The 27,591-nt window shown below is 39.9% G+C and overlaps 1 protein-coding gene across 5 annotated transcripts in view; it reads left to right on the top strand.

The window, feature by feature from the left end:
* GPC5 (glypican 5) overlaps nt 1–27,591 on the top strand; it is a 735,781-nt gene that overhangs the window by 592,993 nt on the left and 115,197 nt on the right. The window lies entirely within an intron of this gene.

Below are 27,591 nucleotides of genomic sequence, written 5' to 3'. Positions count from 1 at the left end.
CACATATATATATATGTATAATATATATATAAAAATACTTGCCCGTGTTTATATTGTACAGGGCACAAACTGCAACACAACTCAGACGTAATCTGAAAGAACTCCTTAAATTTAAAACACTTCTGAAACCAAGCCAGTGATTTTCTGTGTGGATTAAGGGGAACGGAAGAAGGCTGGAGGTTCTTGCCATGGTAGGGTCCCTAATTTAGGAAAAGCTTTAGGATGACCAAGAAGTACACAGTAGGGCAGAAGTCACTGAAGCCTGTAAGACCAGTGGTTTGCTGTCCAGGCTGGCTCCTTACCTGTACTGTAAACTATAGCCTCTCTCAAAGGGCATTTATTCCTCTGGGAAAAGACTGAGTGGCCTTTAAGCTGCACACATTACTCTCTTGTTTTCTGGAGGCTACAGAAACGATGTGATTTACAGGACAATTGGGCTTAGGCAGACCTTTGGCCTTAAAAACCTTTAATCACAATACTTCAGTATTTTGTGGCCAGACGTAATTCCACATCTTGCTCCTGTTTTCCTGGCACTAGGGAAGGAGGATTGTAAAGGAGGTTATATGTCATCTTCTGTGCCTTATTCGGGAATGGGAATGCTATTCCTAAACCTGCCTGTTACAACAGTAACAAAAGCACTCTGGCCACATGGTTCAAAGTAATCATGCAAAGACTTGGTCCTAGGAGCCTCTGATAGAACAAATATGCCATTTTGCTAATTAGCAAATACATTTTAAAGACTCATTGTACTCTTGGATGTATTAGGTTGGTTTTTCTTGGAATTTGAAATTATTTTTGCTCAAGTGAATCTCAAGACTACATGCATAGAATGAAATAAATTCACGTTGAGACTAAGAGCAACAATACATCTCCCATATGAATCTCTAAATTATTGAACACAAAGAAGAATGTTTTGCAACTTTGATTAGGGAATTGTTAATCAGGCCCATAATAGTATGTAGGTCAAAAACCAATTAAAAAAGTCTGACTAGAATTTATGATTAGACAACCGTTGAAAACACTCTTATTAAAGAAAATAAAAAGATGGAATAGATCCATAAATATGAATTTTTTTTTTCTGTGCTCTGGATACAGTATGACAGTTTGAGCAGCAATAAAGCAGTTAAGTTAGCGATCAATTACTAACTTCAGGAACAGAGAAATAGTTTGGCTGATGAAAAGCTTATTCAGCCCTTGACAAATACTTGGCTGTCACAATAGTTTATTTGAAATACCAATGTAACAACCCCAGCTCTGGCTTTTATTTTTGTATCTTCCAAACAAATAAACTATGTATGGTGTTTTTAGTCAGGCTTTGAAGTTCAATCTGTTCTGGCAAGGCAATGGAATTTCACAAATAGTAAAAATACAATTCCTGCTGTTACTTATCCAGCAGAACCATTTTCTTATCAGAAAGGCTTGCACAACAAATGAGCAGTTGGATCTCTGCTAACTGTAAAGTTTTGTAAAACATCACCGTCGTGACAATAAAGGAACATAACAACAACTCCAATACTTCAAAATGCACAAAAATTCCAAAGAAGAAATTATATATCTCATCTGATTTTTGATCAACAAAGAAAAGTGATTCTTCATCCCATCTTCACTTTTATCTCCAATAAGGATAAACATAATTTCACTGTATTAGGAGCTTGTTGCAAATAAATCTTTGCCAGCCAAACATGCCTGTGTATGCATAAAGCACTTAAAATTCTGTCTTTGAAATTTAGTAAACACACCGCCTTTCAGTTTAAAAAAAAAATAATTTTTTTGTTCAAAGTTATTTTGAAAAAAAAAAATCAAGGAGAAAAGTAATGTTTGATATGAGGTGAAGGATGTTAGAGATGAAACATTCTCTTAAACTGCAAGCTGAAAATGAGTTTCAGGACATCCAGATTAAGAAATCCCAGATGGACGGGGGACACTGAAGAGATTGTCATGCATGAAGTATACTCAGTTTAACAGGATTACCAATAATGATACGTTCAAGCTGTGAAGAAAAGATTTCAGAGGAAACTAAGGGAATCAAGCAGGTGTTGGAAGAATTACAGGGTGCAACGTGTGTCTCAAATCTTTCCAGTGTATTGTGTTTACGCTTTCATAAAAATCCAATAAGGAAGGGTGGCAATGTTGTCTCCTGATAGATCCATTGTGACAGTAGATGTATAAAACTTCAAGGTTCTGTGTTTTACAGAAATAAATATGCTAACAGTAAAAGAGACATTATAAAGGGGGTGGGTGGGAAAGAAATTAATGTCTGTTGAGCTTTTAAAAATTGTCTTGATAAATTGTACTGTTTCTGTTACTGATTTTTAATGGATACCCATATATTTATTCTCAAAACAGAAACCTGAGATATTATGAATATACATGTTCATATCTGCAATAGTTTAGGGACCAAATCAAACCTTCAGAAGAAGGTAGCTTTAACTGAATTATTTAGGAAGAACTGATGGCAGTATTTTTGGACACGGCCCTATGAACACCTTCACAAAATCTGAAATCAGGGCAGCATGAGTGTTTTAATTTGCATTATAAGCAAGGTAGACACAAGAATGATATAAATAGTGCTCCTTTGTCAAGAATAGAGTAGACTGGAAGCTAAAGGAGAGGATCAACAGCATTTGAGCATACTAATAGATAAGGCCCATGAGCTTTTTTCTGGCCTTGAAGTCAGAGGGAAAACAAACTTGCCATGTTCTCCCTTCTTAGCATCTAGCCCTGGACCTCTGACCCTGAAGAATGACAGTTATCTTTTGTGCATATTGTCATTTCTAAGGTAGTATGAAAACTGTCTTGTAGTTTATCACAGTGAGATTTTTCACAGGATGAACTGAGGGTGAGCATGTGCAGGATGTCCTGGATATGGTATGAGACATGCTGAAACAGCTGAAGGTGCAAAGCCTGCTACAATAGTGTTGGAAGACTGGCAAGGGCAACAGGATGCCAGTTGTGAGCAAAACTGCCTATAGGTAGTCACTTCTTCCACGCAGTTTCCCTTGAACTGTGCCTGAGCATTGACCAGAAGCACGTTGACCTGAAGAGCCAAGACTAAGACAGGAACTTTGGCAGAGAGTCAACATGGGCAATCCCTGCTTGAGGTTCCTCCTTCCTCTTTTAGATGTAAGTACAGGCATGACTAAAGGGTCTAGGGCTGATGTCAAGCAGCTAGTTACCCAGGCTCTTCCTTAATTAAAGAAGAAAGAGTTCATAACTTTTACAATAGGTTTTTATTCTGAATGTCCAGAAGTGTCTGTCTTTCTCCATTGACTGTAAGGAAGAGCATTCACAGATATTTTTCCGCCTCTCTGAAGAGGCCTCAAGACATACATAAATAATACATGTAAAAACCACTATGATATTAACAAACTTAGATTAATTTAACTTTGCAGTAACAATCAGATGAGACAGGTTGGTTTTGTAATATCCCCTGTTTTACCACTAGGGAAGCAGGGCAATTCCTTTGCATTAGCCACATTTTTGGCTAATTTACCCATCACAACTCCCAGGCTAAAGTTCAAGGAAACAGTTAATATTTTATACAATGTTTCAAAAACCCTGTCTACGACCCTATCACTACAGCTATGATGGCTAGGACAATTCTGAATAGGAGAAGCCTGATTTACTAGGCATAGTTTTGAATTTGGGCGTGATGATTCCAGCACTTTATCTAAATCCAAGTAAGACATGTAGAAATAGAATATGCTCCACATGATTTAAAGATGATAGATGTCTGTGTGTATTTGAGAAGCTCCTGGTATTTGGTTTCTTTTTTAAACATTAAATAATGCTATATAAGCTTGAAAATAGGCAATTTTCATTTTAATGTTCCCCTGTGGTGACTGTGAACTTTCCTTTTATGTCCTTCCAGAGACACAGCTGGAGGCCATGTGGACACCCCAGGGCATCTAAAATGGCACTCAAAACCTATTCTTAGGCAACTGAACCCACTCTTGGATTCATTTTATTCACAATTAGAATTTTACAGGAGGTGCCAAACAGACTACAGCAAGTACAGCTCAGAAAATGAGCTATATATCTCTATTGATCCTTTTTCATGTACATGTATTTTCCAAAGGAAAGGCTTTGGTGGCAAGCTCTTGTCCATGTATATAACTTTCCAAACCAGATTTTGTCTGCCTTTGGCCTCATAATAAAATGAGAGCTGTCAAGTCACACAGAATTCTGTTGTTTTCATTTTATAATATTAAGAGCAGAAATGTTTTTGCTCCGAATTCTTTACCATACCATTCATTTCTGCCTTAACTTATTCTTTTTAAAATTTCCTCCTCCAGCTTTCTCAATAACTGCATTTTTTTGGTCATTAGCTATGTCTCTTTACCTGTAAGAATCCACAAATTACCTTTCTGCTTTTACTAACTGGTTTTAAAAGTCAGCTTGAAGCTTTGATACAACAGTCCTGAAAAATATGTGTAACTATTTCAGAAATAATTATACTCCCTTTTGTAGGTATTATACTCCCTATTTAGACAGCAAGATCTGAATGGATAAATAGGTAATGTGACCTCCAACTGGCACAGTATGCATAGGCTAAAGGGAAGGACACGGAGAATAGATCGTCTGATTCAGTGGGACCAAATTTTTTAATTCTCAGTAAAGATATATGCATTCCTGTTGATTCAGTGAGCAATAAAAAATATCAAGCTAAGGCACAAGCTATTCAACTTTACTTGTATTCAGTGAAATGAGCGATGAGAAAATTTCGGATTCCTTCCTATACACTTAATCTTAAGAAAGAAACTTATGATTGAAAATTAACCTTGACAAATCAATAGGTATAATTTTTTTTTATACTAAAAATATAGGATGTAAGACCTACAACATTTCTGTTGCAATAAATTAGATGCAGAAAAATTTGATTTAAGATTTGATTATCTATAGCTATTTATGCTTTAATTTTCTGTGATAGATGTTACTATAGAGACAAAACCACTCTTTTAAAGCAATTTAATTTACAGATCATATTCCTATGTCTTCTGAAGTCTGTCTGTAGCAAGACTGCATGCTCAGTCAGCTCCATCAAATGGTGCACATTGAACCTACCTTACGCTGATAGGTTCCTCATCTAGAAAGAGAGGAGACTGGCCCTTTCACTTCTTAGGACAATATTTATGGTGGCATCTAGATCTGTTACAGCAGAAAGGATGGAAGTGAGCCAGAAAATTTCTCTGGTGCCCATGATTGAGTCCAGAGAAACATTGTCTATCACTCTTGCCTCTGGTAGATGCTTAGAAAATTCATATTTTGGAATGTAGCATACGCACATGTACAAACCCAAAAGGTCAAGTATGCATCTGGCAAATGGCAATGATGTAAAGTTAGCAGCTTGGATTCATCTAAATAATATGTATCTTGGGGATACTCTGTAAAAAAAATCAACATCATTTCTGTTCAGTGCTATGCAAACTCCCAAGTCACACTATTATACTATTCTATGGACTCTTAAGTCTTGGTTTTCTGAGTTAGAAAAGCAGGTGCAGACCAGTAAGGCTTGAAATAATTGTAGATGTATTAAGAAATCAAATTTTGTTTTAATAACAATGAAAGAAACACCAGTAAGAGCAAGTCACAGTGCTACCTGTCTGCTTAAATGCAGTTATTTATATCTACCCAGAAGCTGCTATTTGTCATGCTATACTTATAAACCAACATACTGTTAAAATAATGGTTCTGATTCTGGTGGACACATGGTATGCTTTATGTGTGCTTTAATAATACACAAGCTACAGCGAACTATAGTGCTACAAATATACTATGAACAGTTAAGATCCTTGTCTGAAGTTGGTAGGGTCTGGTACAAATCCCAGCTGCAGGCAGCCCATGCGGAACCAAGATTTTAACCACTTAAACATGAGGAAGAACTACTTCTTATTTGTAGCATTGCAGAGTTAATATTGATACGCAATTGGCTGTTACATGACTAAACTCCATCTTCCTCCGTATTGAATCACTCTCCTTATGTGTTCTTTGTTTCTGGGTTTGAGGTACACATCCTTGAAGCATTTTTAAGCCACGTGCACCCATACATACACATATTTATACTTCTTTTTCCCTCTTGCAATTTTATACATATACATACCCTCATGCACACCAACAAATACAAGAGTGCCTATGAGCCATGGCACATACATTTACAAGGTACGAATGGAAAAACTATGAAGAAGCCACATATCCTTAGAAAAACTGAAGCGTGTAAGACCAGAGAAACAAAGTGGAAATTATTTTGTAGACATAATTTTGCACAGCCTCCCACAGATTGCTTAACTAAATAATCATTTTAACTTTTCAATATTTCTTAAAAATCCGGTAATTGTTGTCTAAATAAAATAAAATAGTAATGCTTAGGATAATAAGCTTGAAGCTCTCAGTTTTTTGAATGCTGAAGTTGTGGTAATGTTACTCTTGTATTCTGTTCCTCGATTTTTTTTTCGCAAGAAAGCTGCCACCACTTGCATTTAATAACCATCAGATTTTCTTTCTGTGTCATGTACTTCTAACTAACCAAAAAGCAGAACATCATGCTCACTGTAGCCTGAAGTAGACGCGCATTTGATCACAGAATCAAAGAATCACAGAATGGCAGGGGTTGGAAGGGACCTTCAGAGATCATCCAGTCCAACCCCCCTGCCAGAGCAGGGTCACCTAGAGCAGGTTGCACAGGAACGCGTCCAGAAGGGTTTTGAATGTCTCCAGAGACGGAGACTCCACCACCTCTCTGGGCAGCCTGTTCCAGTGCTCCATCAACCCCAAAGTAAAGAAGTTTTTTCTCATGTTCAGATGGAATTTCCTGTGTTCCTGTTTGTGCCCGTTACCCCTTGTCCTGTCACTGGGCACCACTGAAAAGAGCCTGGCCCCATCCTCTTGACAGCCACACTTTAGATATTGATAAGCATTGATGAGATCCCCTCTCAGCCTTCTTTTCTCCAGGGTGAACAGTCACAGGTGTCTCAGACTTTCCTCATAAGAGAGGTGCACCAGTCCCCTGATCGTCTTCGTAGCCCTCCGCTGGACTCTGTCCAGTAGTTCCTTGTCTTTCTTGAACTGAGTAGTCCAAAACTGGACACAGTACTCCAGGTGCGGCCTCACCAAGGCAGAGTAGAGGGGGAGGATGACCTCCCTTGACCTGCTGGCCACACTATTTTTAATGCACCACAGGAGACCATTGGTCTTCTTGGCCACAAGGACATATTTCTGACTCATGGTAAACTTGTTGTCCACCAAGACTCGCAGGTCCTTCTCTGCAGAGCTGCTTTCCAGCAGGTCAACCCCTAACCTGCACTGGTGCATGGGGTTATTCCTCCCTAGGTGCAGGACCCTACACTTGCCTTTGTTGAACTTCATTAGTTTCCTCTCTGCCCAATTCTCCAGTCTGTCCATGTCTCACTGTATGGCAGCACAGCCTTCTGGTGTGTTAGTCACTCCTCCCAGTTTTGTGTCATCAGGAAACTTGATGAGGGTACACTTTTTCCCCTCATCCAAGTCATTGATGAATACATTGAACACGATTAGACCCAGTACTGACCCCTGGGGAACACCAGTAGTTGCAGTCCTCCAACTAGACTCTGCATTGCTGATCACAACCCTCTGAGCTCTGCCATTCAGACAGTTCTCAATCCACCTCACAGTTCACTTATCTAACCCACACTTCCTAAGCTTACCTGTGAGGATGTTATGGGAGATAGGGTCAATAGGCTTGCAAAAGTCAAGATAGACAACATCAACTGCTCTCCTCTCATCTATCCATCCAGTCATGACATCGTAGAAGGCCATCAGATCGGTCAAGCATGATTTCCCCTTGGTGAATCCATGTTGACCACTTCTGGTAAACTTCTGCCCTGGTTTGAGGTAAAACAGAACTAATTTTCTGTTATGTAATTTTACATTTTAGCTGGGCCTCTTCTAACTGACTAAACTCTGAAATTAACAGCATATTGTTCAGAAACTGTTCACTCTCAGAGTGATAAGACCTGATTATACCAAGGAATGGTACGCACAGAGGCTCTTGCTTATAGTTATTGCTATAACAACCAAGGTTAGCCGATTTCGCTATTTGCCCCATTAGAGGATCGGAAGCGGAGAAGCGTAGAGGGGTCACACCTGTAGGGAGGAGCGGACGGGACAGGTGACCCAAAACTGACCAACAGGGTATTCCATCCCATCTGCATCATGTCATTATAAAAGCTGAGGGATCAAAGGGCCAAGTCTCTTTCTTCAATGGCCGACGTCCACGGAGGACCATGTCTGTTTGTCTGCCTTTGATCCCGATCCGAGCATTCCTGACTCCAGATCTGGAATTCAGCTCCTGTCTGTTGCTGACTCCAGTCTGGGACTTTCCCTGTGTCTGCTGGCAATGCGATCGTCATCCTGGGAGCTGGATACAGTTTTTTATAGATTGTATAATTTTTTTCAATTTTTATTATTCTATTATTATTTACTGTTTCCTTATTTATTGTTATTTTCATTGAAGTAGTTTAGTTCTTTTTCTAAACTCGTAAATCTCCTTATCTCTTCCTCTTCTCTCTTTGTAGGGGGGAGTGGGGGGGGCATCTGTCATTCTGACTGGCCAATCCAGCCAAACCACGACACTGTCACCTTCTTTTCCTCCACAGGCTTAGAGATGACATCCAGAAAGACCTGTGGTGTCATGTGACCACACGAAAGAGTAACAATGGATAGTAGTCCCTACTCTTGACAAGTCGCGTCACCTTATTGGCAAAGTCTCAGATCTTAGCTCCCAGAAGGCAGCAAACCTCTCGTGACTCCCTGTCAGGTCGGCAGATGGGCGGCTCAGTGTGCCTTAACAGGGAGTCACTCACTATGAGCGCTCGTTTCCTTTCACAGTATCCTCTGTGTGCTGTTGGTAGTTTCCCTTTGCAGATCTGGCTCATGGGTTTCTATAGCCGTATAAAGATTTTGTACTGAAATCTCCTTCCTGCCAGTTCCGTCTGGGTTGATGCATCAGACATCTCAGGGGCTTTGTCTGTATGAGCACTGGTTTTAGCTCTGAGGTGAGTGCCTACTATTTTTGGCAGAGACCTAGAGCACTTCCCTGGGTTATGGGCCTACAAGCAGGTTGCAGAGCCCTCCCTGCGTGCCCTCCCGTGAGAACTGCTGCGCCATGCCCTGGCTGACATGCCACCCTGTTTGCCTGCCCTGTTCATAGAATTATAGAATTAGAATTGTCTAGGTTGGAAGGGACATTTCAGATCATCAGGTCCAACCATCAACCTAACACTGACAAAAAACACCACAATACCATATTGCCAAGCACAGTGTCTACCCGTCTTTTAAATACCTCCAGAGATGATGATTCCACCACTTTCCTGGGCAGCCCGTTCCAATGCTTAATAACCCTTTCAGTGAAGAAGTTTTTCCTAATATCCAATGCAAACTTCCCTGGTGCAACTTGAGGATGTTTCCTCTTGTCCTATTGCTTGTTACCTGGGAGAAGAGACTGACCCCCACCTCTCTACAACCTCCTCTCAGGTAGTTATAGAGAGCAATAAGTTCTCCCCTCAGCTTCTTTTTCTCCAGGTTAAACAATCCCAGCTCCCACAGACGCTCCTCACAAGATTTGTGCTCGAGACCCCTCACCAGCTTTGCTGCCCTTCTCTGAACTCACTCCAGAATTTCAATGGCTTTCATGTAGTGAGGGGCCCAAAACTGAACACAGTATTCCTGGTGGGACCTCACCAGTGTCTAGTACAGGGGGCAATCACTTCCATACTCCTGCTGGCCACACTATTCCTGATAAAGGCCAGGATGCTGTTGGTCTTCTTGGCCCCCTGGGCACACTGCTGGCTCGTATTCAGCTGGCAATCAAAAAATACCCGCAGGTCCTTTTCTGCCAAGCAGCTCTCAAACCATTCTTTCCAAGCCTGTAGCACTGCATGAAGTTGTTGTGACTCAGGTGCAGGACCTGGCACTTGGCCTTGTTGAACCTCAGACCACTGGCCTTGGGTCATTGATCCAGCCTGTCCAGATCCCTCTGCAGAGCCAACCTACCCTCAAGCAGGTCGACACTCCCACCTGACTTGGTGTCATTTGCAAACTTACTGAGCGTGCGCTCAGTCCTCTCATCCAGATCATTGATAAAGATGTTAAAGATAACTGGCAGTCTTGGTCACTCATGCTTCCTGGGGCCATTTGAATCTCCTGCAGTTGCTCCCAGCAATGCCCAAGCCACGTCAGCTTCGCTTGCAAGAGCTGCTGGCTTCTGGTGATGCTCTCTGCTTTTCCCTGGGTTTTTCTGGCTCCTGGAAACCCACCGTCCACCTCATTCTAGCGCCCAGCTGCAGAACTTACCTTTTATCTCTCCCCAGTCATAGCTGTCAATGGCAGATAAGTCTATCTGGTTTAGATGCCGTTGCTTAAATTCATTCATGTTTCTAGAGTCTGTGGGCTAGATCTCTAGCTGCAATGTCAGCAGAGTGTGGCCCTGCCAGAAAACCTGTGTGATATCTGCCAGCTTTGTACAGATGTTTTGGGTACTGTGGGGTTATCTGTCTGTGCATAAACCCTACCTCTGCCATCAAAACTGTTGCTCTGTTTAGCCAGAAAGCAAAAGAGCTTGTGACCAAAGAATTTCATAGAAGTCAGCTACAGTGTCCCCAGTTTGTTAATTTACACAGAAACACAGTTTGTCTTCAAAAAGAAATCAAGCTTGTAGGCATTTTTTTTTTCATTTTAAGTGTCTTCAATGAAATATCTTACTGTTTTGAAAGGTTTTGTCTGGCAATTTAGTCTTTCTCTGTTTCAGAAAGATTCTTTTATAAAGTTTTGTTGCTTTCATGGCAAAAAAAAAAAGGAAGAATATTTTCATTTCAAGTCATCTTTATGCATATTAGACTTACAGTAACTCATCTTTGCTTTGATAAAATGCTAGATCAAGGCTGTTCAATGTTCAGCCCTCATGTAGACACATCCAATCTGCACAGTGTTTCCAAGGGACCCACTGATAGCAAGATAAGAATCCCACACTGATGTGCTTGAGAAGCAGAGGAGGGACAACATATTGTTGAGAAAAAGGGAATATTGTTGAGTACAGGCAAGTTCACAAAGTCTGCTGATGCACAGCCCCTGAAAAGGCAGCACTCCCAGGGCTCCAGGCTCTATGCCAGATAAATGACTTCCTGAGAAAATGCTCCTGGACATGCAGCCTTCAGCTACTCCCTCCTCTTGCTGCAAATTTAGCTCTGAATAACCATATTTTAAGAGACTGTGATCATATTTTTTTTAAACATGAAACATATTTGATTTGAAAAGAGGGAGGGAAATCAGATGATCTTTTCTGTTGTCATTGTATCTGGTATCACAGCAGACTGTTCCACTTGCTTGCTTAAAAATCACAGAAACAGAATCACAGAACAGCTGAGGTTGGAAAGAACCTCTGGAGGTCATCCAGACCAACCCTCCTGCTCAAGCAGGGCTGCCTAGAGATGGTTGCCCAGGACCATGTCCATATGGCTTTTGAATATCTCTAAGGGATTCCACAACCTCTCAAGGCAACTTGTGCCAGGGCTCAGTCACCCTCACAATCAAAAAGTGTTTTGTGATGTTCAGAGGGAACCTCCTGTCTTTCTGTTTGTGCCCATTACCTCTGGTCCTGTCACTGGGCACCACTGAAAATATTAATAAGATCCCCTCTGAACCTCTCTTCTCCAGGCTGAACAGTCCCAGATCTCACAGCCTTTCCTCATACAAGAGATGCTCCTGACCCTTAATCACCCTTGTGGTCCTTCGCTGGACTTTCTCTAGTATGTCAGTGTCTATCTTGGACTGGGGAGCCCAGAAATGGATACAGAACTCTATGTGTGGCCTCACCAGTGCTGAGTAAAAGGGAAGGATCACCTCCCTTGACCTGCTGGCAACACTCCTCCTAATGCAGCCCAGGACACCATTCGCCTTCTCTGTGACAAGGGCACATCACTGGCTCCTGTTCAACTTGGTGTCCAGCAGGACCCCCACATCTTCTGCTAGACTGCTTTCCAGCTTGTTGCCTCCCAGCTTTTACTGGTGCCTGGGCTTCATCCTCCCCAGGTGCAGGACTTTGCAGTTCTCCTTGTTGAACTTTGTGAGGTTCCAGTCACCCCATTTGTACTGCACTGCCAGTGCAGTACACTCAGACACTAAAATACTACAGAGCTTAATATTTTGTAGGCATCGCTTTATCATAAGCAAAATTTTTGTTTGGTGTGCTAATTTGCATTTCAATGCCTCTCTTGTCCCTATATTTTTAAATTATTATCAGATTTCTTTTGCAAGCAAGTTCTGTGTGTCACTGGATGCATAATCAGAATCCTGAAAACAGATACATTTAGAGAGTGCTGTAGTGTCTTAGTATCTATGAGAAGTATACCAAATTTAAGTATTTTTGTGTTTAAAACCATATAAAGAACAGCACAAATATATAGTCCTTGCACAGCGCAAACCAAGACCTTTTCTTGCAAATGTCTGTGTACATGTTTAGCAATATTTGCACAATAACACATATTTATCAGCTACTCAGGATAAATTTTAAAGGGAAACTAGAAGATTCCTTTATGAACAAGTAGGTTCTGAAACAGGCTTCTCTTTAAAATTAGCAGAGACAACAAAGGCAGTTAGTTTTAAGAAGAGTCTAGATGCTTTTCGGGTTGACTAATGTAATTGCACAGCCATGTAAGGTACAGAACTCAGTGACTCAGGACATGTCTTCTGCTCTTATTTGCCTAGAATTATGCACACAAATGGCAAATAGATTTATCTTTGGATGTCAGTGTTTGAAGGATCAGAGATACCAGGGAAGACATTTCATTTTATAGGAAGCCTGCCGTCCTAACTTCAAGAATAAGTTGACAAATTTGTCCTTGCTTGTGTATGTAGGCTCATTACATTTTGTAAAATACTTTTCAAGCTACTTACAAAAAGAAAGTATGTAAAAGGTTAATATAATACCTATTTTTAGCTTCTCATTCCAATGACAAAATGGCAATTTGACTGTATTCATTGTGATTTGAAACCAGATAAATAATGAATAGTTCAAGTGATAATTACCTTATTTCAATATTTACAGAAAACTGGCACTTCATCATCATCAAAGCACAATGAGAATTGTCTTATTATCTACACAAGTGCCTCGTTTCTATAAATATTGAAATTTGGTAATTATCTCTAGTACTATTTCTTCCTTATCTACTTTTCAGAATTGAGCAAATATAAATATCGTTCAGTCATTAACATTTTCCAAATACATATCTGGTTTCTTTTTAATGAGAGTGCATAAGTATGGAAAGTAAGTTGCAAAATAAGGTCAATGAAATGTAATGAAATATCTTTGTATCAGAGGTATCCAAAAGAATGCGTTAAGACCATGTTATTCAAATATCTGTATTTAGCCTAAGTCCTAACTTCAAAATCTCTTGTTTTGCCAAGGTATTTGGGCATGCTATGCAGTCTAGCTCTAGTCTGGAGGAATCTTTAGCTATGTCTGTACTAGTATATAAATCAGGGCCTGTGAAAAGGCTCAAGCACTGTCCAGTGATTGTCCATATAATTTAATTGTTTGCCTGTTGCCCAGCAGGTCTTATTTACTGTTTTACTTACTTATTCTCCACACTCACTTGTCTTCCTCTTAAACTAGACACATTGACCACTAAAATTTTTAATGAGACTAGTTTGATGGGACCCACGTCAACTAGCCTGAGATGTCAAGATACTTTATTATCTTAGCATGGTATGAACTGTGACCAGAAGTGTTTCTTTCACTGAATATAGATGGAATCAAAACAATTAATTCATATGTAAATGTCAATGACATATATTACGTCTATAATATATATTTTGAGGGTGGATGAATCTCACTTTTCACTGTTTTCTTAGCTTCTCCTTTTATACTCTAAGTCTCATTACGGTACATACAATCCTTAGAGTGAAACAACCTGCATATGCTTCAAATAATTCCTGATCATCTGCATTAAAGAGGAGCTCAGTCAACCTGAGCTTTTTAAATGCTTCCCTCCTTAAAAAAGGAACCACCTGAAATAAAAGAAGTATCTGATTTTTTTTTTTTTACCACCTTCCACCACAGAGACATCATAAAAGGGCTCTAATGTGGTCACAGCAGTGCCTGATGCTATAGGAGTTCAACATAAAATGATGATATAATTAAGACCCTACAAAATAATATTAATTCCCCTCCTTTTCTAGGATTCAAGTAGCTACAGACCTATCTAAGATAAATGTGCATTTTTACATTTATTACATCTTCCCTTTGGAAAGAGCAATGTAAGTGTAAACCCCATTATTCATAACTCAGAGACACATAGCCAGTCCAAGATGTCTAAAGAGATACAAAAGTATGGAATTATTTTCCCAAATTGCTGTTATAGTGAAAATAAATGAGAAGTCCTTATGCAAATGTTGTACTGGTGAAACTGGTAATAAAATTCTTGGGTATCCCTTTGCTGTCATTTAATTTTCAGTCTTTTACTGAGGCAAAGCTAAAAGAAAAGTTACTTTCTTGATTATTGAATATACTACAGAAGATAAATACTAGTGTCAGTCCCTATGCACTTTACAGAAGGCAACAGGAAAGCTGTGAAGCCCCCTACCTTTTCTTCAGTGGCCTTTAAGGTAGGAAGGAGGAAAACAGGAAGACATAATTTTGACTGAACATATGGAGAACGAGATCAGAGATGCAATTTATTAAAGTAAACTAGAAGTGCAGAACACAAAGGGTGTACATCCTATGAGTAAATCTTTTTATTAAAAATGACTTAAATATATAAATACAGTAACATACCATGTCAAGGTTATGACAGTTTAACAAGGAATAGGGCTGAAAGTACCGGTGCTGTGAAAAGAATACATTTTAAATTTGTGTGATACTCCTTTTTTCTGCCACATTGGCTGAAATGTCCCCCCACCCACTTTTTTTTTTTTTTTTAAATAAATCTGCAACTTATTCTAAAAAACAGCAACAACATCTTTCTCAAAAAGTATAAACCTCCCTTCCATTCCTTCCATCTTCTTTCCCTTATTGTGGCCTTTACCTCACAGTCCCAGAGACAAGCATAAAAAGGGCTCTAGACAGAAAGTAGAAGATGGAAAATAACAGGAAAAAGCAACTCTCTAGGTAATATTTTCTTTTACAAGCAACAAACGTAAGGTGTGATACCTTTTGGTAGCATAGTGTATAATGGTTGTTCATCCGTATACTCCTGCAAGTTCCTCGGTCTCAATTTTGAGATGCTTATGTTGGTTAGAGGCAAGAAGCCGCTCTGGCAGGCAAGCCTCTTTGTCTGCAGAGCCTTGTAAATGCGGCCTCACAAACAGCATTTCAGCACTTCAAGGGCTTGCTCAGAACAAAGGTCTATCTCTCACGACAGGCAAGCATATCACAGAAATTTATTCCTGAAACATTTGCACAGCATCCAGCTCCTGAAATTCTGCACCCACTGTAATCCACAAAAAACACTTCTCCAGTCCTACTAATATACAATATCTATAGTAAAGAAGTGTAAAAGCCATAAATTATAATGTGCCTTAAAAAAGAGACAGGAACTTGGTGGTATATTCAGCAAAGTCACCTAATAAAATGTGACATATTCCAGACTTCTATATCATTTTCCAAGGTTCTCAAGGCAACTTTACAAATATTGTGGGTTTATGACTTTGGCAAGGGAAGATGGTATGCCCAAATAAAGAACACTGCAAACATTCTGCATTTTTATAAGGAATCAGAAGGAGAAATTCCAGAGTATCTTGAGAACAGAATCCCAAGATTTGCCATCATTCTATGTATCCTTCAGAAGTGGAAAATTTGATTCATACGATGAAAATTATGACAGAAAAAATTTTTTTTTTTTTCAAATTACAACTGCATTATCTTCTTGTTATAAGTAATTCAAAAAGGTGTTCTAAGTTTTATATTTCGTAGATTTTTAAAATAAGGAGTATTAGTTCCCAATAATCGTTCCATTTTAAAAAGTTATACAAGAAACAATCTTGCTTTAACAGCAGAAGATAATAGACTTAAACCAGAAATACATTTCTCAAAGTGTCTTAAAGGATTGTCTGTCAACGACTTATGAAAAGTTAATACATTTATAAACACATGTAATGTAACAGATTTACAGAAACGAATAATTTTAACATATTAACTACTGCTAATGCATTCTCTTTATTTAAAAGATGCATATTTCATTATAAATGTCTTACTGAATTATGAGATGGCTTTTATAGTTGCCTTTATTTCATTTTGAATGTGTTATGGTTTATTCTAACTTGCCAGCAACCACTACAACTCTCTTTACTTCGTTTTCAGAAACTGCCGTTTTCAGTACACATAGATTTGAAATATATTTAAAGCAGTTACAATGAATTTTGAAATAAGAAAAATGCATTTTATGTTATCAGTGGAATTTTGTATCAACCATAAGTGCACTGTTGATGTTTAGAATTATGGTTTTCAGGTTTTAGTCTATTTTTACATTTATTTGCAAATGTTTACATGTCGCTAGTACTGTAACTGCTGTTTGAAGAACTGGCTGAACAGCAGGGTTCGAAGGGTTGCAGTGAATGGGGCTACATCTGGCTGCTGACTGGTCAGCAGTGGTGTTCCTCAGGGCTCGGTCCTGGTGCCAGTTCTGTTCAATACATTTATCAGTGATCTGGATGAAGGAGTGGAATGCACCATTAGCAATTCTGCCAATAATACCAAACTGGGAGGTGCTGTTGACTCTCTTGAGGGATGAGAGGCCTTGCAGAGGGATCTAGATAGACTGGAGCATTGGACAATTATCAATGGCATGAAATTTAACAAGTCCAAGTGCCAGATTCTGCCCCTGGGATGGAGTAACACCAGGCACAAGTATAAATTGGGAGAGGAGTGGCTGGAGAGCAGCCCTGCAGAAAGGGATCTGGGGGTGCTGGTTGACAGTAGGCTCAGTAGGAGTCAGCAGTGTGCTCTGGCAGCTGAGAGGGCAAACCGCATCCTGGCATGCATCAAACACAGTATCACCAGCCGGTCAAAAGAGGTGAATATCCCGTTGCGCTCAGCGTTGGTGCGGCCTCACCTTGAGTACTGTGTGCAGTTTTGGGCCCCACAATTTAAGAAGGATGTTGAGGTACTCTAACATGTCCAGAGGAGGGCAACAAAGCTGGTGAAAGGGCTGGAAGGAATATCCTATGAGGAGTGACTTTGGGTTTTGTCCAGTTTGGAGAAAAGGAGGCTGAGGGTCGACCTCATTGCTCTCTACAAATTCCTGAGGAGGAGAAGTAGAGAAGGAGCTACTGATCTCTTCTCCCTGGTATCTAGTGATAGGACACGGGGGAATGGTTCAAAGCTGCATCAGGGGAGGTTTAGATTGGACATTATTGGCATTTATTCACCGACAGGGTGGTCAAACACTGGAACAGGCTTCCTAGAGAGGTGGTCGATGCCCCAAGACTGTCAGTGTTTAAGAGGCATTTGGACAATGCCCTTAATAATATGCTTTAACTTCTGGTCAGCCCTGAATTGGTCAGGCAGTTGGACTAGATGATCGTTGTAGGTCCCTTCCAACTGGAACTATTCTATTCTATTCTATTCTATTCTATTCTATTCTATTCTATTCTATTCTATTCTATTCTATTCTTAATGAATAAAAATGTAATTGATATTGTTGATGGCGTGTAGAGACTGATTACCTCATCCTTAAGGAAACAGACAGGACGTGATGAAGTTGCTTGAACATTTGAGAGGCTTTCATGCATGCTGCCAAGCCTCCAGCTGTGAGTCCAGAAGAATACAGTTCTGTTGTAGGTCTACTAAATATCTGCCATCTCTGAGCAAATGCTTTTGGGCACTTCAAATGGCATGAGATACTTTTCCTTATGTATCTGAAGAAAACTTCCATTAGTTGAATCATTCCCTTACTCCTCATGGAGGTATTTGTTGAGTCTCTGTTGACTGTAACAGTAATTTAGAAAAGTATAGCTCACATGTAAACATTTGCACTTTTAGTATTAGGGCAGGTTGAACCTCATGCCTGCTGCTTGCCACTGAGTCATTTTTCTATGATTCAACTCTCCCATGTCACCTATAGCTGAAGTTAAAAGATTTTTGATTTCTTTATCCCATGGATACTATGTTATCATTAATTTCCCAAATGCCTAAGTACAACGTAGTTGATCGAATAATTTGGCTGGGTAATAGTAATTACCTACATTAGACCACAAATTTTTATCCTTAAAGCAATCCTATAGGAATAAAGTGATTTGAATATAACCTTAGGTGAAACACTTCACCAAAGATAGTTAAGAAGGGGGAGAAAAGATGAGGTTTATAGTGTGGTTTTTTTGGTTTTGTTTTTTTTTTTTTTTCCCTATAAATGCCTTCATTGTCTTCATTCTTTGTTGGTAGCTTTCTTATTAGATTTTGTAGATTTTGGAGTCAATGGGGCAATTGGTACTAGGACATCAAACAAGATTAACCGAAGGTTAAGTAAGCACAAGAGCTTGTTTCCAACAGCAACTAAAAGTAAATGTCCAGAGAAAAAACACAGCAGCATATGGTAATAGTTCTTCTAGCCTACAAGACTACCTGAGGCAGAAATGGTTTGTATGGATTTTTCTCACATGAATTTGTCTAGTCTTCCTACAAGCCTATTTACATTTTTATCATCCACAATACTCTGTGTCAAGGTGATGCCTTGACACAGCCTATCTGTAACTGCGTTTTGAACCTGACAGCTGACTGCTTCATTTGATGCCTACTAGTTCCTTTACTGTCAAGGGGCAGAGAACAATAGATCGAGTTCTCTACATGCTCTATCATTTCCCCCTCAGTCATTTCTTTTTCAAGCGGAAGAGTCCCAGACTACTTATTTATTCCTTTTACAGACACTGTTTCATACTTTTCATATTCTTTGTCTCCCTTCTCTTAACCTTACCCAGTTCCTCTATATCCTTTTGTTTTCTGGGGACCTAGACCACGCATAGTAAGCATAATTATTTATACAGCTTTATAATGACAGCTTTTATTCTGTGTTCCATTTCTAATAACTCGGTAGTTATTGTTACTGAGATTCGTCTAGTATCTTCAGGATTTTCTCTGTTATAACTTCAAATCTTTTCTCTAATTGATAGTGGTTGACTCAGAACTCAGAGTGGAAGATGATTCTTTGCCATGAACATCACTTTATATTTATCTACATTGGGTTTTTTTAGCCATCATAGTTGTCCCTGGTTTTTGCTACTTCAGATGGTTTAGTATTATCAGCAATATTTTCACTTTGCTTTTCACCTCTTTTCTAGGTCATACTCATCCTTTTTTCTAGGTCATTTTTGAATAAGTTGAACGATATGGGACCCAGCACAAACTCTTATGGAACTTCATTGGTGGCCTCCATCCACTTGCTTGTTATAACCACAGAAATTTAGTCAGTAATGACAGGACTGACTGACAGTCAGTACAGAAGTGGAATTCTGTGGATATCAACCTCCAAGAAGTCAGGCTAGGTGATATAAGGGCCTCCTTGTCCCAGAGATCTGTGAAACTCTGAAGGCATCTGACATCCAAGAATGAATGTGAAGGGCATGAACATAAGGGATTCAGTCATTGAGGCTTGAGAAAGGGAGGATCATATTTATAAACTAACAAGCTCATAAAAGTATTACAACTAGTACATTTTATTATTAAAATGCAATAAAATCATACTGAATCTTCACATTTTTCCCCACGTGTCCCAGTAGGCATTCTACAGAATGAATACAAGAACAGCTATGAATCAAGTATAATTCTGGCTGCAATAAATAAGATCAACAAGCAGCCCTAAGGGTAGCTCCAGCACAGCAGTTTACCATCTTTTTTATTAGTTATATAAACAGCCTCAAGATATTTTGTCATATGATATCCCCATGGCATCTTTAAAAAAAAAACAAAACCTTTTAATCTGGCTGTAAAAGCTTGTAACGTGTAGCTCAGCCTTACAGCCCTTTGCCTTATCTCCGTGTACAGCAAAGGCTAATTTGTCCCCTTTAAGCATTTCACTGCAACCTGATGCTCTCTTAATCACCCCCTGAAACTCTGCTCTGTTTATCCTCTTTTACAGAGACAGGTGCAAGGGATTTTATTAATGCAATACCTTCTTAAGTGGTTTAGTTTTATCCTTTACTATTGATCCAATGGTTTAAATCCATTAAGAGTGTGCGAACAGACACTTTATTCTTTGCTTAATAGAATCTACTCTAGAAAAGATAGGTCATAGTATTCAGTCCTCTTCTACAGTTTTATTTTTTTTCTGTAAAACCTGAGACCAATGACAGATTACAGAACATCTACCTGCTATGTAATTTTGTTTGACACGTTTGTTTGTTTGTCTGTTAATCTGTAAGTCATGTATTCAGATTTTTAAAATTAATATATTACATTTCTGTAAGAATCTTAATATTCTAAATATGACTACACACCCAAAACCTACCAAACTTTTCATATGGGCTATATGTTACAATGGATCCTTATGTTTCCAGACAATAATGCAACAGTGATGACATTTACAGTAATCCTACGATAGTGCTTTTCAAATAGAATCATAGAATCATAGAATTGCTGAGGCTGGAAGGGACCTCCAAGATCATCAAGTCCAACCTTTAGCCTACCCTGACAAAAGCCACTTCTAAACCATGTCCCTAAGTGCCCCATCTACCCTTTTTTTAAACACCTCCAGGGATGGTGAATCCACCACCTCCCTGGGCAGCCTATTCCAATGTTTAATAACCCTTTCAGTGAAAAAATGTTTCCTAATATCTAATCTAAACCTCCCCTGACATAACTTGAACCCGTTTCCTCTCGTCCTATCACTTGTCACCAGGGAGAAGAGGTCAGCCCCCATCTCTCTACAACCTCCTTTCAGGTAGTTGTAGCGGGTGATAAGGTCTCCCCTCAGCCTCTTCTTCTCCAGGCTAAACAACCCCAGCTCCCTCAGTCGTTCTTCATAAGGTTTGTCCTCCAGACCCCTCACCAGCTTTGTAGCCCTTCTCTGGACACACTCCAACACCTCAATGTCCCTCTTGTAGCGAGGGGCCCAAAACTGAACGCAGTACTCGAGGTGGGGCCTCACCAGTGCCGAGTACAGGGGGATGATCACTTCCCTAGTCCGGCTCACCACACTATTCCTGATACAGGCTAGGATGCTGTTGGCCTTCTTGGCCACCTGGGCACACTGCTGGCTCATATTCAGCCGGCTGTCAACCAGCACCCCCAGGTCCTTTTCTGCCGGGCTGCTTTCGAGCCACTCTGCCCCAATCCTGTAGCGCTGCATGGGGTTGCAAATACATAACGTGTTCTCTATGAGAATGTTAAGGATAATCTGGATGATGGGGCAGAGAGTACCTTCAGCAAGTTTGCTGGGAGGAGTGGCTGATATGCCAGAGGGTCATGTTGCCAGCCAGAGGAACCTTGACAGACTGGAGAGATGGGCTGACAGGAACCTCACAAAGTTCAACAAGGAGAACTGCAAAGTCTTGCACCTGGGGAGGAACAAGCCCAGGTGCCAGTAAAAGCTTTTTGATTGTGAGGGTGACTGAGCCCTGGCTCAAGTTGCCTTGAGAGGTTGTGGAATCCCTTAGAGATATTCAAAAGCCATATGGACATAGTCCTGGGTAACCGTCTCTAGGTGGCCCTTCTTAAGCAGCAGGGGTTGGTCCAGATGACTTCCAGAGGACTTTTTTTTGACTCTGTGATTCCATGAAGGAGTTAATGAAAATTCAGTCTTAGGTAATCTGAACATATCTTACCAATAATTTTTTGGAGAAAGTTCAATGGTCCCATTCGTTCAAGATAATACTGATTTTTGTCAGTCTGGGGAAGTCTTTAATGCATACTTTCCACATGAGTTATAATACATGGCAGAGTCAATCCCAAATTATAGTGTGTACTGCCCTAGAAAGAAATGCTGCGATAGCTTCCTGCCATCAGCTTTTTAGCAGCTAAAGTAAACAAGCATAGTAAGAGATGGCAGTAAACAAGACAGGAGTAATTTTTCTTTGACTTTTTAATATCAATAAATAAAAGTAATGAGGTTTTGAGTAGTATCTAAGTACTCGCATGTTTAGCCATGGAAAACACCAAGTCTTTATGACAACGGCAGTGGAACCGGGAAAGTACACTGTCTCCATTAACATGACCTCAGGGTTGCAGGCTGCTTCACCTCCTTCCTTGATGACTTTTTAAAAACTTGTCCCAGCATGACTGTCAAAGAATGATGCATGTATCTGTGTAAAGGAAGAGTTTTTAGAATAGTCCAGGCTGTTCTAATGAAAAGCAATATTCAATAGCAGCAAAGAAAAATACTAGTGTGCATTTACACATTCAGTAGAGATGTATGGGGGTGTGCGGTTCTTTGCATAACAGAGACATCTATTAAAGTTAAAACAGTATGCATACATAGCAGTAGGGAAACAGTTCTACCATGAAACGACTATGGCTTAAAAGCTATCTATTTTTTTTAAGGTGTAAACTTGCTGCGTAGAGGGGAAAATCTTGTTCTTTACCCAATTTGCCTATTTATCTATGTTTGCCAGGAGTTTTAAAATTCTGTTTGTTCTATAAGGAATTTAATGTCCTCCAGCCTACATTACTCTGAAAAAAATGTAGTTTTTCTTCAGAAAGAGCAGTACTCCCTTCCTGTATGACAAGAGGAAGTTTGCAGTCTCTTGCACTTTAGCCCATGCTCTCAATGAGGTTATTATGCTGCTATTGGCTCCGCGACAGACTGAAACCTGGAAAAGCATGAAATACTCCACTTTAGCTTGGGTTGTGGAGCTAGATTTCTGAAAGATAATTTGGTGGTATTTTACATCCCTGCCATCTGCAGGAGCTCTGTTCTTTCTTTCTGTAAAATCCCCTCAACATCTTCCAGTTTTACAGATGAAATAACCATATATTTATACAAGTGTTCTCAATACCAGAGTATAGAATGGCCTACAAGTACAGACAGAAGAAGATGAGTAAGATGACAGACAGAGGTATTATAGATATGTTCTTCTTCCCCCTCTCCCTTTCCATCTTCTCACCTTGCAGCCTGGTTAATGTCAGTGTGAGCTGACAACACACAAGTGACGATACAAACGGCCATGAAGTCTGTCACGTGCCAGCCGACTGCAGCTCGTGCCAGCTCTCATTGAAGGCAGCAGAAAGACTCCTTCCAGCCTATTTCTTTTTAAAGTCTGGGTTTTCTGTCCTGTGAGGATTCACATACTTTAACCAAAGTCTAAAAAGTTCCAAAAGAATGTCTTACGAGGACTCTGCAAATCTGAGTCTTTAATATACACAGAATGAAACCTGGGGAGGCTTATGCATAGAGCAACTAGTGAAAAGGATTAAGGAGGAAGTGCAGCTTTTTTTTTTTCTTTTTTTTTCCTCTCAATGTACTTCTCAGGTTTCCACTTTTTACTCCTACAGGATTTTTGTAGAGTGCTGACAATGCAGTGCTGGTGCAACGGTATGTAATCTTTTTTTGGAAATGTAGGAACCAAGCATTGTATCAGCTCTTTTTTATCAGGTGTCAAGGGTATTTGGTTATGGTCCCAACTATTGGAATTGGAGGGGTTACTGTCTAGTGTAATTGCAGCCTTCCTCCGTTCTGTTATTGCTGCCAGTTTCTACTGAGCCAAATCAATCCTGACAGCTGGCCAGATGCTTCTTGTGCCAGTCAGCAGGACTCTGGTCTCAAAAGAACATCTGGTTATAAGGAACTTTTGCAGCAAACTATACAGCCAATCTTGTTTTCTAAAAATACCATCATAAACACTGAGGAAAAGGTATTTAGTGACTTCATTAATAAGCCTTTTTTTAAAAGGTAGGGGTGAGCGCTTGACTTTTTCAGTACAAATTACATTTATATAGGATAAATGGAGACTTGTACAAAGCTTTTTTTAGTAGATGAACTATACATATCATATCTTTATTACAGCCTGTGCAGCCCACAGACTCAAGAGCAGCTGCTTAGAGTGTAAGCCAACAGAACAGAATACATTTTCCCTAGTATTTGTTTAGTAAGGTCACAACATTCATTTTAATTTGGAAGGTCTTTGGGGCATGGACTCTTTAGCCGCCTTAAACTTTTTTTTCTACTGCAATATAATTAGCAAATAATAGGGTTTCTTTATTTTTACTGATCAAAGCAGTTAGAACAGTACAACACTTTCCACAGAAGACATCACTGTTCTCATGCAGTTTCTTTAGTTTTCTACGGTTTATTTTCACTTTGTTCAGAAAATATTTTAAGGGAAAAATAAAGAATGGGTCAGGGAAAAGGATTATTTCTTTTTTCCTTTTTCAATACTCCCTTCACTGCTTCTGCTTGCTGAAGTGGAGCGCTTATGTATTTCTGAACAAAGTAAAAATGCTAAATATGGATTGGCTGCCTGTTTTTCATTTAATCTTTTTCTTTCCTCAATGGGAACAATTGGGATTATGATCTGAAAATACCTCTGTTCATCCAAGGTGTGAAGAAGAGCTAATAAAAGTTCCATACTTGAAAAAGTCTACTGATGTATTCACAACCAAGGCTATTTGTTTTTCCTATTGTATTGGTCCATGTGTGAGTATAGATACTTTGAATGACTCTGAAACAGGAGGCATATGCTGAAATACATTCATATATGTTTCTTGCAAAACCAGAAAGCAGGTACAACCGCTAAAACCCTACTAAGCCCTCAAAGAGGCCTGCCAGTGCTGGCTGGAATTCCACTATTCTAACAATACCACAAAAAATGGCTTGTCTGCTGTCATTTTCTGTCATGAAAACAAGCTGATATTGTCTATATATAAATTCCAGCATCTGAACTCCACATGCTGGATGTAGTTGTTTCTTCTTTGCTGAGAATATTTCTACTGGGGAAAAAATAATGCCACAAAATCAGAGTATTTCTGGTGCAATTTGTTTATTGAATTAACACGATACTTTTGTCAACAAAAGTGTTTAAAAATTGCAGCCCCATTCCTATGGGAACTTCAGGTTTTCAGCTTTTCCCTCTGTTGGCTTTACTCATGTTGGCAGTATAAAAACATCTTTAGAGTCATTGTACTGAAGAAAATCCCATACAGATCATATACATGTTGCACTTCAGGTCAAAGTAGTGGGGAGAGAAAAGGGGTAAAACAGGGAATTAAAACTCCTGGCTTCTCACTGTTCTTAGAATATAGGACTTCTGTCATCACCTTAGTCCTTAGTTTTCTCAACTTATTTTTACCATATTCAAAAGGCAGTTGACATATGTCCTCATATTTTTTCCCTTTTGTCACAGAGTTTATACTGAGCATATGTTAAGTGAATATTTTTTAGGTTTGTATTGGTGTTGTAAGTGCTGCCTGGCATTAAATTTTATGTCACTGTACAGTAGATTCGCCACACTCATTGTTTGTTCCAATTAATAGAGTGTCATGATTTACAAAGTTTAAATATACCTTGTATTTGCATCATTTCAGAAATAAGGGCACAGGAATAAAGATCCTATTCACTTAACTTTGTCTTTATTTCTCCATTTTCATTTTCCAACTGAAAGGCTGGAAATTTTACATCTGTTTACCAATGGCCACACACCATTTAACACGATAACACCAGCCAAATGAATCTCTCTTAAGTGTAATGCTATTACATATGTCAGAACTGAGTAGCAGTTATTATTACCTTTAGTTTAAAGGTAGTGAAATTAGCTCCTGGGGATAAATTCCGGTTAAGCACCAATTAGTGGATTGCTCTTTTCTTTGCCATTGCCAGTGCAATCTAGCGTGACCAGTGGACAACGTTTCAGAAGACCTAAACACAGTCCCGACCTTTCTACCCATTGTGCTGGGAAATAGTAATTAACCTCTTTGCATTCCCTCTCCTTTTCAGTAAAGTGATGCTGAGCGTTTATTACAAAAAAACCCTGTGTACGAGCTGTGTATCCTCATGATTAAGTTGCCAGGAGCTATTTCTATTTAAACGTTTTGCCCAAAATGCACGTTCTTGTTTGTTTCTTCTATTCCCCAACTCTGTGCTGCCCTTTCTGTTTCACAGGCAGATTCCCTGCCCATCCCAGGATTAATCTATTTACATTTTTTAGGCCAGGGCCAGCAGCACCAAAAGCAGCACTAGCTGATTGTAAAGGCTGGAATTTGTTCCTATGGAGACCCAGTTGAGGAGAAAATACCGGTGGTTTCATGTCACTTGGAGCTGGAGGAAGATCTATAAGAATAGACTAATAGGCAAACCAACATAGGGATAAAGAGCACCTGTGACTTGATCCTGCACTTGAGGAGGCTAGGAAGTATGGACAGACTACTAGGAATGCTATGCCAGTATCTGAGAAAGCAAACAGTGTTTGAGAGGACGGCTTGTAGCCTTGAAGAAATATGAGGGACCCTGAGTAAGACAATGAGCAGGTTTCAGTACTATTGTAACCAGCTGAGTGAATATGACTGACATTTCTTTCCACCTTCTTAACCATTCTCCAGCTCTCTTCTCATGATCTCCAGTAATTATAGCCATTTTGCAGAGTTTGTTCAGTGAGGTGGATGGACTTTCTGCATGTATTCCTACCTCTGTTTTCCCCAGGGACATCTGATTCTGGTGGAGCATAATGCTTTCTCCCTCCCTTGTTCAGCCTCCCTGAGTGTGGAGGCAGGTTTCTCTGCAGCTATCAGAAATGCTTTGTATAGCAGCAGACAGTCCTGTTAATTTTCTTTCTTCTTGCTTTTTAGAAGTTCAGTAATGATCTCTGCTCCATACAGCATTGTCAACAATGAAGTAGTGTGCACAGAGCACTGCTAAGGATTATAACTTCTGTTACTACTGTGCACTTTTAGCATCTGCTTATAGATATCACCTGTATTTTGTATGAGAAAACAAAGTGAAGTGACTTTCAGAGAGATCTAGAATGATTCTGCTGTCTTCCTGGGGCCCGGGTTAAGGTCATCACCAGGAAACTTCCTAGCTTGACACAGTCCTCAGACTATTACCCATTATAGATCTTCCATGTAGGTGGGGAGGAAGCTGTGACTTGTAGTCCAAGAGCAATCAAAGGGGACTTCAGGGCCCTGGGAAGATTGGTGAGGGAGTCTGGGGCACGGGTTATTTTCTCCTCACTCCTTCCAGTTGCTGGCAGTGATTTTGGAAGGAACAGGCGGATCCAGTCTATTAAAACATGGCTCTGTGTCTGTTGTCACCACCACAATTTTGTTTTTTTTGATAATGGGATGGCCTACACGGCACCGGGCTTGCTGGCATCAAATGGGAAACACCTTTCTCAAAGTGGGAAGAGGGTCTTTGCCCAAGAGATTGCAGGGCTGATTGTCAGGGCTTTAAACCAGATGTGAAGGGGGAGGGGGATAATAATACCAGGCTTGTCTGTGACAAGCTATGGGATAACACATCAGGGTTAGAGGAACAGGGTACTAGTAAGGGTCTTCAACCTCTTGCCCCGAGGCATGCTGGGACACTACATCACAGCCAAAGTCTTACAGAGATGATCCAGGGGCTCCTGAGGTAGTCAGAATCAACACCTGCAAAACACCTCAAGGAGTGCTCCTCTAAGAAGATGGCACAGCCAACAGCCCAGCTG

Source organism: Larus michahellis, chromosome 1, assembly GCF_964199755.1.
Source record: "Larus michahellis chromosome 1, bLarMic1.1, whole genome shotgun sequence".
Taxonomy (NCBI): domain Eukaryota; kingdom Metazoa; phylum Chordata; class Aves; order Charadriiformes; family Laridae; genus Larus; species Larus michahellis.
Note: the sequence above shows the minus strand (reverse complement) of the source record. Positions and strands in the feature narration are given on the sequence as shown.